Below are 13,745 nucleotides of genomic sequence, written 5' to 3' on the forward strand. Positions count from 1 at the left end.
CCATCCATACCTGTGGAGCATTTAAGTTTTTGTGCGCAGTATATATATAGTAGTAGGACAGTGCATAATTTTGCTGACCACCAGTATATAATATATAGCAGTACGGTACAGTAGGCCACTGCTCTACCTACCTCTGTGTCGTCAAGTATACTATCCATCCATACCTGTGGTGCAGTTAAGTTTTTGTGCGCAGTATATATAGTAGTAGGCCATTGCTATTGATATATTACTGGCATATAATTCCACACATTAAAAAATGGAGAACAAAAATATGGAGGGTAAAATAGGGAAAGATCAAGATCCACTTCCACCTCGTGCTGAAGCTGCTGCCACTAGTCATGTCCGAGACGATGAAATGCCATCAATGTCGTCTGCGAAGGCCGATGCCCAATGTCATAGTAGAGAGCATGTAAAATCCAAAAAAATAAAGTTCAGTAAAATGACCCAAAAATCTAAATCAAAATCGTCTGAGGAGAAGCGTAAACTTGCCAATGTGCCATTTACGACACGGAGTGGCAAGGAACGGCTAAGGGCCTGCCCTATGTTCATGGCTAGTGGTGCAGCTTCACCTGAGGATGAAAGCACTCATCCTACTGCTAGAAAACTTAAAAGAGTTAAGATGGCAAAAGCACAGCAAAGAACTGTGCGTTCTTCTAAATCACAAATCCCCAAGGAGAGACCAATTGTGTCGGTTGTGATGCCTGACCTTCCCAACACTGGACGGGAAGAGGTGGCGCCTTCCACCATTTGCACGCCCCCTGCAAGTGCTGGAAGGAGCACCTGCAGTCCAGTACCTGATAGTCAAATTGAAGATGTCACTGTTGAAGTACACCAGGATGAGGATATGGGTGTTGCTGGTTCTGGGGAGGAAATTGACAAGGAGGATTCTGATGGTGAGGTGGTTTGTTTAAGTCAGGCACCCGGGGAGACACCTATTGTCCGTGGGACGAATATGGCCATTGACGTGCCTGGTCAAATTACAAAAAAAATCACCTCTTCGGTGTGGAATTATTTCAACAGAAATGCGGACAACTGGTGTCAAGCCGTGTGTTGCCTTTGTCAAGCTGTAATAAGTAGGGGTAAGGATGTTAACCACCTAGGAACATCCTCCCTTATACGTCACCTGGAGCGCATTCATCAGAAGTCATTGACAAGTTCAAAAACTTTGGGTGACAGCGGAAGCAGTCCACTGCCAACTATATCCCTTCCTCTTGTAACCAAGCTCCTGCAAACCACACCACCAACTCCCTCAGTGTCAATTTCCTCCTTACACAGGAAAGCCAGTAGTCCTGCAGGCCATGTCACTGTCAAGTCTGACGAGTCCTCTCCTGGCTGGGATTCCTCCGATGCATCCTTGAGTGTAACGCCTACTGCTGCTGGCGCTGCTGTTGTTGCTGCTGGGAGTCGATCGTCATCCCAGAGGGGAAGTCGTAAGCCCACTTGTACTACTTCCAGTAAGCAATTGACTGTCCAACAGTCCTTTGCGAGGAAGATGAAATATCACAGCAGTCATCCTGCTGCAAAGCGGATAACTCAGGCCTTGGCAGCCTGGGTGGTGAAAAACGTGTTTCCGGTATCCACCGTTAATTCGCAGGGAACTAGAGAATTGATTGAGGTACTGTGTCCCCGGTACCAAATACCATCTAGGTTCCATTTCTCTAGGCAGGCGATACCGAGAATATACACAGACGTCAGAAAAAGAGTCACCAGTGTCCTAAAAAATGCAGTTGTACCCAATGTCCATTTAACCATGGACATATGGACAAGTGGAGCAGGGCAAACTCAGGACTATATGACTGTGACAGCCCACTGGGTAGATGTATTGCCTCCCGCAGCAAGAACAGCAGCGGCGGCACCAGTAGCAGCATCTCGCAAACGCCAACTCGTTCCTAGGCAAGCTACGCTTTGTATCACCGCTTTCCATTAGAGGCACACAGCTGACAACCTCTTACGGAAACTGAGGAACATCATCGCAGAATGGCTTACCTCAATTGGACTCTCCTGGGGATTTGTGACATCGGACAACGCCACCAATATTGTGCGTGCATTACATGTGGGCAAATTCCAGCACGTCCCATGTTTTGCACATACATTGAATTTGGTGGTGCAGAATTATTTAAAAAACGACAGGGGCATGGAAGAGATTCTGTCGGTGGCCCGAAGAATTGCAGGCCAGTTTCGGCATTCAGCCACCGTGTGCCAAAGACTGGAGCACCAGCAAACACTCCTGAACCTGCTCTGCCATCATCTGAAGCAAGAGGTGGTAACGAGGTGGAATTCAACCCTCTATATGCTTCAGAAGATGGAGGAGCAGCAAAAGGCCATTCAAGCCTATACAGCTACCTACGATATAGGCAAAGGAGGGGGAATGCACTAGAGATGAGCGGGTTCGGTTTCTCTGAATCCGAACCCGCCAGAACTTCATGTTTTTTTTCACGGGTCCGAGCGACTCGGATCTTCCCGCCTTGCTCGGTTAACCCGAGCGCGCCCGAACGTCATCATGACGCTGTCGGATTCTCGCGAGGCTCGGATTCTATCGCGAGACTCGGATTCTATATAAGGAGCCGCGCGTCGCCGCCATTTTCACACGTGCATTGAGATTGATAGGGAGAGGACGTGGCTGGCGTCCTCTCCGTTTAGACACTTGATTTACTAATTTTGGGGAGCATTAGGAGTACTCAGTAGTGTACAGTGCAGAGTTTTGCTGATAGTGACCAGTGACCACCACTTTTATTTATAATCCGTTCTCTGCCTGAAAAAAGCGATACACAGCACACAGTGACTCAGTCACATACATACCATATCTGTGTGCACTGCTCAGGCTCAAGCCAGTGTGCTGCATCATCTATATATATTATATATCTGTCTGACTGCTCAGCTCACACAGCTTATAATTGTGGGGGAGACTGGGGAGCACTACTGCAGTGCCAGTTATAGGTTATAGCAGGAGCCAGGAGTACATAATATTATATTAAAATTAAACAGTGCACACTTTTGCTGCAGGAGTGCCACTGCCAGTGTGACTAGTGACCAGTGACCTGACCACCAGTATATAATATTAGTAGTATACTATCTCTTTATCAACCAGTCTATATTAGCAGCAGACACAGTACAGTGCGGTAGTTCACGGCTGTGGCTACCTCTGTGTCGGCACTCGGCAGCCCGTCCATAATTGTATATACCAGTGACCTAACCGTGGTTTTTTTTTCTTTCTTTATACATACATACTAGTTACGAGTATACTATCTCTTTATCAACCAGTCTATATATTAGCAGCAGACACAGTACAGTGCGGTAGTTCACGGCTGTGGCTACCTCTGTGTCGGCACTCGGCAGCCCGTCCATAATTGTATATACCACCTAACCGTGGTTTTTTTTTCTTTCTTTATACATACATACTAGTTACGAGTATACTATCTCTTTATCAACCAGTCTATATATTAGCAGCAGACACAGTACAGTGCGGTAGTTCACGGCTGTGGCTACCTCTGTGTCGGCACTCGGCAGCCCGTCCATAATTGTATATACCACCTAACCGTGGTTTTTTTTTCTTTCTTTATACATACATACTAGTTACGAGTATACTATCTCTTTATCAACCAGTCTATATATTAGCAGCAGACACAGTACAGTGCGGTAGTTCACGGCTGTGGCTACCTCTGTGTCGGCACTCGGCAGCCCGTCCATAATTGTATATACCAGTGACCTAACCGTGGTTTTTTTTTCTTTCTTTATACATACATACTAGTTACGAGTATACTATCTCTTTATCAACCAGTCTATATATTAGCAGCAGACACAGTACAGTGCGGTAGTTCACGGCTGTGGCTACCTCTGTGTCGGCACTCGGCAGCCCGTCCATAATTGTATATACCACCTAACCGTGGTTTTTTTTTTCTTTCTTTATACATACATACTAGTTACGAGTATACTATCTCTTTATCAACCAGTCTATATATTAGCAGCAGACACAGTACAGTGCGGTAGTTCACGGCTGTGGCTACCTCTGTGTCGGCACTCGGCAGCCCGTCCATAATTGTATATACCAGTGACCTAACCGTGGTTTTTTTTTCTTTCTTTATACATACATACTAGTTACGAGTATACTATCTCTTTATCAACCAGTCTATATATTAGCAGCAGACACAGTACAGTGCGGTAGTTCACGGCTGTGGCTACCTCTGTGTCGGCACTCGGCAGCCCGTCCATAATTGTATATACCACCTAACCGTGGTTTTTTTTTCTTTCTTTATACATACATACTAGTTACGAGTATACTATCTCTTTATCAACCAGTCTATATATTAGCAGCAGACACAGTACAGTGCGGTAGTTCACGGCTGTGGCTACCTCTGTGTCGGCACTCGGCAGCCCGTCCATAATTGTATATACCACCTAACCGTGGTTTTTTTTTCTTTCTTTATACATACATACTAGTTACGAGTATACTATCTCTTTATCAACCAGTCTATATATTAGCAGCAGACACAGTACAGTGCGGTAGTTCACGGCTGTGGCTACCTCTGTGTCGGCACTCGGCAGCCCGTCCATAATTGTATATACCAGTGACCTAACCGTGGTTTTTTTTTCTTTCTTTATACATACATACTAGTTACGAGTATACTATCTCTTTATCAACCAGTCTATATATTAGCAGCAGACACAGTACAGTGCGGTAGTTCACGGCTGTGGCTACCTCTGTGTCGGCACTCGGCAGCCCGTCCATAATTGTATATACCAGTGACCTAACCGTGGTTTTTTTTTCTTTCTTTATACATACATACTAGTTACGAGTATACTATCTCTTTATCAACCAGTCTATATATTAGCAGCAGACACAGTACAGTGCGGTAGTTCATGGCTGTGGCTACCTCTGTGTCGGCACTCGGCAGCCCGTCCATAATTGTATACTAGTATCCAATCCATCCATCTCCATTGTTTACCTGAGGTGCCTTTTAGTTGTGCCTATTAAAATATGGAGAACAAAAATGTTGAGGTTCCAAAATTAGGGAAAGATCAAGATCCACTTCCACCTCGTGCTGAAGCTGCTGCCACTAGTCATGGCCGAGACGATGAAATGCCAGCAACGTCGTCTGCCAAGGCCGATGCCCAATGGCATAGTACAGAGCATGTCAAAACCAAAACACCAAATATCAGTAAAAAAATGACTCCAAAACCTAAAATAAAATTGTCGGAGGAGAAGCGTAAACTTGCCAATATGCCATTTACCACACGGAGTGGCAAGGAACGGCTGAGGCCCTGGCCTATGTTCATGGCTAGTGGTTCAGCTTCACATGAGGATGGAAGCACTCAGCCTCTCGCTAGAAAACTGAAAAGACTCAAGCTGGCAAAAGCACCGCAAAGAACTGTGCGTTCTTTGAAATCCCAAATCCACAAGGAGAGTCCAATTGTGTCGGTTGCGATGCCTGACCTTCCCAACACTGGACGTGAAGAGCATGCGCCTTCCACCATTTGCACGCCCCCTGCAAGTGCTGGAAGGAGCACCCGCAGTCCAGTTCCTGATAGTCAGATTGAAGATGTCAGTGTTGAAGTACACCAGGATGAGGAGGATATGGGTGTTGCTGGCGCTGGGGAGGAAATTGACCAGGAGGATTCTGATGGTGAGGTGGTTTGTTTAAGTCAGGCACCCGGGGAGACACCTGTTGTCCGTGGGAGGAATATGGCCGTTGACATGCCAGGTGAAAATACCAAAAAAATCAGCTCTTCGGTGTGGAGGTATTTCACCAGAAATGCGGACAACAGGTGTCAAGCCGTGTGTTCCCTTTGTCAAGCTGTAATAAGTAGGGGTAAGGACGTTAACCACCTCGGAACATCCTCCCTTATACGTCACCTGCAGCGCATTCATAATAAGTCAGTGACAAGTTCAAAAACTTTGGGTGACAGCGGAAGCAGTCCACTGACCAGTAAATCCCTTCCTCTTGTAACCAAGCTCACGCAAACCACCCCACCAACTCCCTCAGTGTCAATTTCCTCCTTCCCCAGGAATGCCAATAGTCCTGCAGGCCATGTCACTGGCAAGTCTGACGAGTCCTCTCCTGCCTGGGATTCCTCCGATGCATCCTTGCGTGTAACGCCTACTGCTGCTGGCGCTGCTGTTGTTGCCGCTGGGAGTCGATGGTCATCCCAGAGGGGAAGTCGTAAGCCCACTTGTACTACTTCCAGTAAGCAATTGACTGTTCAACAGTCCTTTGCGAGGAAGATGAAATATCACAGCAGTCATCCTACTGCAAAGCGGATAACTGAGTCCTTGACAACTATGTTGGTGTTAGACGTGCGTCCGGTATCCGCCGTTAGTTCACAGGGAACTAGACAATTTATTGAGGCAGTGTGCCCCCGTTACCAAATACCATCTAGGTTCCACTTCTCTAGGCAGGCGATACCGAGAATGTACACGGACGTCAGAAAAAGACTCACCAGTCTCCTAAAAAATGCAGTTGTACCCAATGTCCACTTAACCACGGACATGTGGACAAGTGGAGCAGGGCAGGGTCAGGACTATATGACTGTGACAGCCCACTGGGTAGATGTATGGACTCCCGCCGCAAGAACAGCAGCGGCGGCACCAGTAGCAGCATCTCGCAAACGCCAACTCTTTCCTAGGCAGGCTACGCTTTGTATCACCGCTTTCCAGAATACGCACACAGCTGAAAACCTCTTACGGCAACTGAGGAAGATCATCGCGGAATGGCTTACCCCAATTGGACTCTCCTGTGGATTTGTGGCATCGGACAACGCCAGCAATATTGTGTGTGCATTAAATATGGGCAAATTCCAGCACGTCCCATGTTTTGCACATACCTTGAATTTGGTGGTGCAGAATTTTTTAAAAAACGACAGGGGCGTGCAAGAGATGCTGTCGGTGGCCAGAAAAATTGCGGGACACTTTCGGCGTACAGGCACCACGTACAGAAGACTGGAGCACCACCAAAAACTACTGAACCTGCCCTGCCATCATCTGAAGCAAGAAGTGGTAACGAGGTGGAATTCAACCCTCTATATGCTTCAGAGGTTGGAGGAGCAGCAAAAGGCCATTCAAGCCTATACAATTGAGCACGATATAGGAGAAGGAATGCACCTGTCTCAAGTGCAGTGGAGAATGATTTCAACGTTGTGCAAGGTTCTGATGCCCTTTGAACTTGCCACACGTGAAGTCAGTTCAGACACTGCCAGCCTGAGTCAGGTCATTCCCCTCATCAGGCTTTTGCAGAAGAAGCTGGAGGCATTGAAGAAGGAGCTAAAAGGGAGCGATTCCGCTAGGCATGTGGGACTTGTGGATGCAGCCCTTAATTCGCTTAACAAGGATTCACGGGTGGTCAATCTGTTGAAATCAGAGCACTACATTTTGGCCACCGTGCTCGATCCTAGATTTAAAGCCTACCTTGGATCTCTCTTTCCGGCAGACACAGGTCTGCTGGGGTTGAAAGACCTGCTGGTGACAAAATTGTCAAGTCAAGCGGAACGCGACCTGTCAACATCTCCTCCTTCACATTCTCCCGCAACTGGGGGTGCGAGGAAAAGGCTCAGAATTCCGAGCCCACCCGCTGGCGGTGATGCAGGGCAGTCTGGAGCGACTGCTGATGCTGACATCTGGTCCGGACTGAAGGACCTGACAACGATTACGGACATGTCGTCTACTGTCACTGCATATGATTCTCTCAACATTGATAGAATGGTGGAGGATTATATGAGTGACCGCATCCAAGTAGGCACGTCACACAGTCCGTACTTATACTGGCAGGAAAAAGAGGCAATTTGGAGGCCCTTGCACAAACTGGCTTTATTCTACCTAAGTTGCCCTCCCACAAGTGTGTACTCCGAAAGAGTGTTTAGTGCCGCCGCTCACCTTGTCAGCAATCGGCGTACGAGGTTACATCTAGAAAATGTGGAGAAGATGATGTTCATTAAAATGAATTATAATCAATTCCTCCGCGGAGACATTGACCAGCAGCAATTGCCTCCACAAAGTACACAGGGAGCTGAGATGGTGGATTCCAGTGGGGACGAATTGATAATCTGTGAGGAGGGGGATGTACACGGTGATATATCGGAGGGTGAAGATGAGGTGGACATCTTGCCTCTGTAGAGCCAGTTTGTGCAAGGAGAGATTAATTGCTTCTTTTTTGGGGGGGGTCCAAACCAACCCGTCATATCAGTCACAGTCGTGTGGCAGACCCTGTCACTGAAATGATGGGTTGGTTAAAGTGTGCATGTCCTGTTTTGTTTATACAACATAAGGGTGGGTGGGAGGGCCCAAGGACAATTCCATCTTGCACCTCTTTTTTCTTTTCTTTTTCTTTGCATCATGTGCTGATTGGGGAGGGTTTTTTGGAAGGGACATCCTGCGTGACACTGCAGTGCCACTCCTAGATGGGCCCGGTGTTTGTGTCGGCCACTAGGGTCGCTAATCTTACTCACACAGTCAGCTACCTCATTGCGCCTCTTTTTTTCTTTGCGTCATGTGCTGTTTGGGGAGGGTTTTTTGGAAGGGACATCCTGCGTGACACTGCAGTGCCACTCCTAGATGGGCCCGGTGTTTGTGTCGGCCACTAGGGTCGCTAATCTTACTCACACAGTCAGCTACCTCATTGCGCCTCTTTTTTTCTTTGCATCATGTGCTGTTTGGGGAGGGTTTTTTGGAAGGGACATCCTGCGTGACACTGCAGTGCCACTCCTAGATGTGCCCGGTGTTTGTGTCGGCCACTAGGGTCGCTAATCTTACTCACACAGCTACCTCATTGCGCCTCTTTTTTTCTTTGCGTCATGTGCTGTTTGGGGAGGGTTTTTTGGAAGGGACATCCTGCGTGACACTGCAGTGCCACTCCTAGATGGGCCCGGTGTTTGTGTCGGCCACTAGGGTCGCTAATCTTACTCACACAGCTACCTCATTGCGCCTCTTTTTTTCTTTGCGTCATGTGCTGTTTGGGGAGGGTTTTTTGGAAGGGACATCCTGCGTGACACTGCAGTGCCACTCCTAGATGGGCCCGGTGTTTGTGTCGGCCACTAGGGTCGCTAATCTTACTCACACAGTCAGCTACCTCTGTCACGATCCGGGTATCTGGACGCCATTACTTACCCTTCAGATGCCTTCTAAGGCGGGCTCAGCGTTCCAGGACCAGATTCCGCTGTTCCTGAGTTTCCACATGCAGAGTGTCAGAGTGGTGTTTTCATCAGCCGCGGCCTCCGCTGTGCCCGCGTGGTTAAATGTGCATCTATCAGCCTGGCGTTTCCTGTCTCCGCTGGCCGGCGCCGCCATTACTGTTTCCCAGACCACATGGATTACAAACCAAACTTCCCTCCAAGTGTCTGCATGGGCGCAGCCATCTTGGATTCTGTCATCTGATCATTTCCACCAATCTGCTGTTTGTATTGTTGATTTGCATAATTGCCTAGCCAACCCCTTCCTTGCTGCAGGTATAAGTAAGCTGTGCCTGAGCAAGGAAGACGTCAGTGCTTTGGTTGTCAAACCTAGTTCCTGTTTGTCTCTCTTCTATGATTGTCTTCCAGGTTCCAGCTCCTGTCTCAAGACTTCCACCATAGAGACCCGCACCAGCATTCCACCTGCGGTGTAGCCTGACTCTCCAATCCATTGTGGATTCATCTGTTTCCAGCTACAACACTACCTGCTTCCAGCCTCAGCTTCCAGCAGAATACAGCTTCCCTTAAAGGGCCGGTGTCCTTTCTACACTTTACCACTCTCCACCGGAATTATTATTTCTCCGCTCTCAAGTTCTACATTTCAGTTCACATTTCATCGCTCCCAAAGTTCATTTATTATTTAACTGGTTCCAGCCAGTATCCACTCCGTGCTAACAACAGTCTGGTTCCAGCCAGTATCCACAGCAGCTGTTTTACCTTCAGCAACCCAGCTCTTCCTGGAACACCAGCTGGTACAATCCTGGGTTATCTCCATTGCTACAGCCGGGCCTGGTAAGGACTTTCCATCTAGAAGATCATAAGAACTATCTCACACTACCAGTGCCCTGTGGCTCCTGCCATGCTGTAGTACTCAGGAACTGTATTTATTCTTTGCTGACTTTTACGTTTTCTTTATTGCTGCTGTGATGCGGAGTTGTCATAATAAACATCATTGACTTTTATCTAAGTTGTCGTGGTCACGCCTTCGGGCAGTTATTATTCATGTTACTTACATGTCCAGGGGTCTGATACAACCTCCCAGGTTCCGGTACATCTCAGCCCCTACAACTGAGGCTGCCTCCCGTCAGCTCAGGCCCTCAGTTGTGACAGTAAGCACTGACCTAATGAATCCAGCCGGAGACCAGGATCAAGCGGCCAGGCCGATGCAAGAACTGGCAGCCCGACTAGAACATCAGGAGGCTGCACAGGGCCACATCATCCGCTGTCTCCAGGATCTCTCTACTCGGCTGGATGGGATTCAGACCACTCTCCGTGGATCAGGCGCGTCTGGTGCGTCAACCACAGTGACTCCAGCTATAACCCCACCCACCTTACCCATTCCTGCTCCACGTCTTCATCTTCCAACGCCAGCAAAATTTGACGGATCTCCAAGATTCTGCAGGGGATTTCTCAACCAGTGTGAGATTCAGTTTGAGCTACAACCTGGCAATTTCCCCAGTGACCGTACAAAAATTGCCTACATTATTTCTCTTCTCAGTGGCTCAGCCCTCGATTGGGCATCACCGTTATGGGAGAGGTCCGACACCCTGCTATCTTCTTACACTGCATTCGTGTCAACATTCAGGCGCATCTTCGACGAGCCAGGCCGGGTAACTTCAGCTTCGTCTGAGATTCTCCGTTTACGCCAGGGATCACGTACTGTAGGACAATATCTTATACAGTTCCAGATCCTGGCATCCGAACTGGCATGGAACGACGAGGCCCTGTATGCTGCATTCTGGCATGGTTTATCCGAGCGTATTAAAGATGAGTTAGCTACCAGAGACTTACCCTCCAAGTTAGATGAGTTAATCTCACTTTGTACGAAAGTTGACTTACGTTTCAGAGAGAGAGCAACTGAGCGTGGAAGATCATCTGCTCCAAAATCTTCTGCTCCTCCTCCTCGCCAACTGTCACCAACTAAAGATGAACCCATGCAAATTGGCCGTTCCCGTTTAACTCCTGCTGAGCGCCGAAGACGTCTCTCCGAGTTTCTCTGTTTGTACTGTGCAGCTCCGTCTCACACCATTAATGCCTGTCCCAAACGTCCGGGAAACTCCAAATCCTAGCTCGCCAAGGAGAGGGCCGGCTAGGAGTAATGATCTCCTCTCCATCTCCTCAAGATTGTAACCTCCCAGTCTCGCTTCAAGTTGCTCAACGTTATCAGAACGTCATTGCCCTCCTGGATTCCGGAGCAGCTGGGAACTTTATTACCGAAGCCTATGTTAAACGGTGGTCCCTACCCACCGAGAGACTTCCTTCGTCCTTTTCCTTAACTGCTGTGGATGGCAGTAAAATTTTTGATACAGTTATTTCTCTAAGGACTCTACCAGTTCGTCTGAGAGTGGGAGTTCTTCATTCCGAACTTATTTCACTTTTAGTGATTCCAAGAGCCACACATCCTGTGGTCCTGGGCCTTCCATGGCTCCGTCTTCACAATCCTACAATTGATTGGACGACTACGCAAATCCTGGCATGGGGTTCCTCCTGTACTAAGACATGTTTGTTTAAAGTGTTGCCTGTCTGTTCCTCCTCCCCCAGGTCGTCTGATGTTCCACCTCCTCCATATCAAGATTTCACGGATGTGTTCAGTAAAGCTTCTGCTGATATCCTTCCCCCTCATAGAGAATGGGACTGCCCGATTGATCTCGTTCCAGGGAAGGTTCCACCTCGAGGCCGAACTTATCCGTTGTCTCTCCCCGAGACGCATTCTATGGAGGAATACATAAAAGAGAACCTAGCAAAGGGGTTCATTCGACCTTCTTCTTCTCCAGCCGGCGCAGGCTTCTTTTTTGTAAAGAAGAAAGATGGTGGTCTGCGGCCGTGCATCGACTACAGAGGTTTGAACGACATTACCATCAAGAACCGCTATCCTTTACCCCTGATTACTGAGCTCTTTGACAGAGTTAGCGGAGCTACCATCTTTACAAAGCTGGACCTGAGAGGTGCATACAATCTCATCCGGATCCGTGAGGGTGACGAGTGGAAGACCGCATTTAACACCCGTGACGGACATTATGAGTACCTCGTCATGCCCTTCGGATTGAGCAATGCTCCAGCTGTCTTCCAGCATTTCGTCAATGAGATCTTCAGAGACATTCTATACCGTCATGTCGTGGTCTATCTAGATGATATCCTCATTTTTGCCAACAATTTAGAGGAACATCGTTTCTGGGTAAAGGAGGTTCTGTCCCGTCTCCGTGTCAATCATCTCTACTGCAAATTAGAGAAATGCGCCTTTGAAGTCAAGTCCATTCCGTTTCTAGGGTACATTGTGTCCGGTTCCGGACTAGAGATGGATCCTGAGAAACTACAAGCAATCCAGAATTGGCCAGTACCCTTAACCCTCAAAGGGGTCCAGAGGTTCTTAGGGTTCGCCAATTATTACCGAAAGTTTATACGAGACTTTTCCACCATTGTGGCGCCTATTACTGCTTTCACCAAGAAGGGTGCTAACCCGTCCAAGTGGTCTGAAGAAGCCATGCAAGCTTTTCATCTTTTAAAACAGAGGTTCATCTCTGCACCTGTCCTGAAACAGCCTGACGTCGACTCTCCTTTCATCTTAGAGGTGGATGCCTCCTCCGTTGGAGTAGGAGCGGTGTTATCTCAGAGGGCTAAAGATGGTCATTTACATCCTTGCAGTTTCTTCTCACGGAAGTTCTCCCCAGCGGAGCGCAACTATGCCATTGGCGACCAGGAGTTGCTAGCCATCAAGCTCGCTCTAGAGGAGTGGAGATATCTGTTGGAGGGAGCTTCTCATTCAATCACCATCCTTACAGACCACAAGAACCTTCTATATCTAAAAGGCGCACAATGTCTCAACCCTCGTCAGGCCAGATGGGCACTTTTCTTTTCCAGGTTCGACTTTAAACTCCAGTTCTGTCCGGGCTCTCAGAATCGCAAGGCCGATGCCCTTTCCCGCTCATGGGAGCAAGAAAATGAGTCAGAGTCTTCAGACAAGCATCCTATTATAAATCCGTTGGCATTCTCCACGGTAGGGATGGACTCTACGCCCCCATCAGGGAAAAGTTTTGTGAAACCGACACTAAGGAAGAAGCTCATGCATTGGGCCCATGCTTCCCGTTTTGCCGGACATACAGGTATCCAAAAAACCCTGGAGTTTATCTCTAGGTCCTATTGGTGGCCAACTCTGAAAAAGGACGTTTTGGAGTTTATTGCATCTTGCCCAAAGTGTGCTCAACATAAAGTATCCCGCCAGTCGCCTGCGGGGCAACTGGTTCCACTATCTGTTCCCCGTCGACCATGGACCCATTTGTCGATGGATTTTATTACAGATTTGCCCATGTGCAACAAGTTCAATACCATCTGGGTGGTAGTTGACCGGTTCACCAAGATGGCACACTTCATTCCTCTCACCGGTCTTCCGTCAGCTTCCAAGTTGGCTCAAGTATTCATACAAGAGATCTTCCGACTCCACGGTCTTCCAGAAGAAATTATCTCAGATCGAGGAGTTCAATTCACAGCCAAATTCTGGCGAAGTTTATGTCAAGTCCTCCAAGTCAAGTTAAAGTTTTCCACGGCTTACCATCCTCAGACCAATGGTCAAACTGAGAGGGTGAATCAGGACT

This window comes from Pseudophryne corroboree, chromosome 12, assembly GCF_028390025.1.
Source record: "Pseudophryne corroboree isolate aPseCor3 chromosome 12, aPseCor3.hap2, whole genome shotgun sequence".
Lineage (NCBI taxonomy): Eukaryota > Metazoa > Chordata > Amphibia > Anura > Myobatrachidae > Pseudophryne > Pseudophryne corroboree.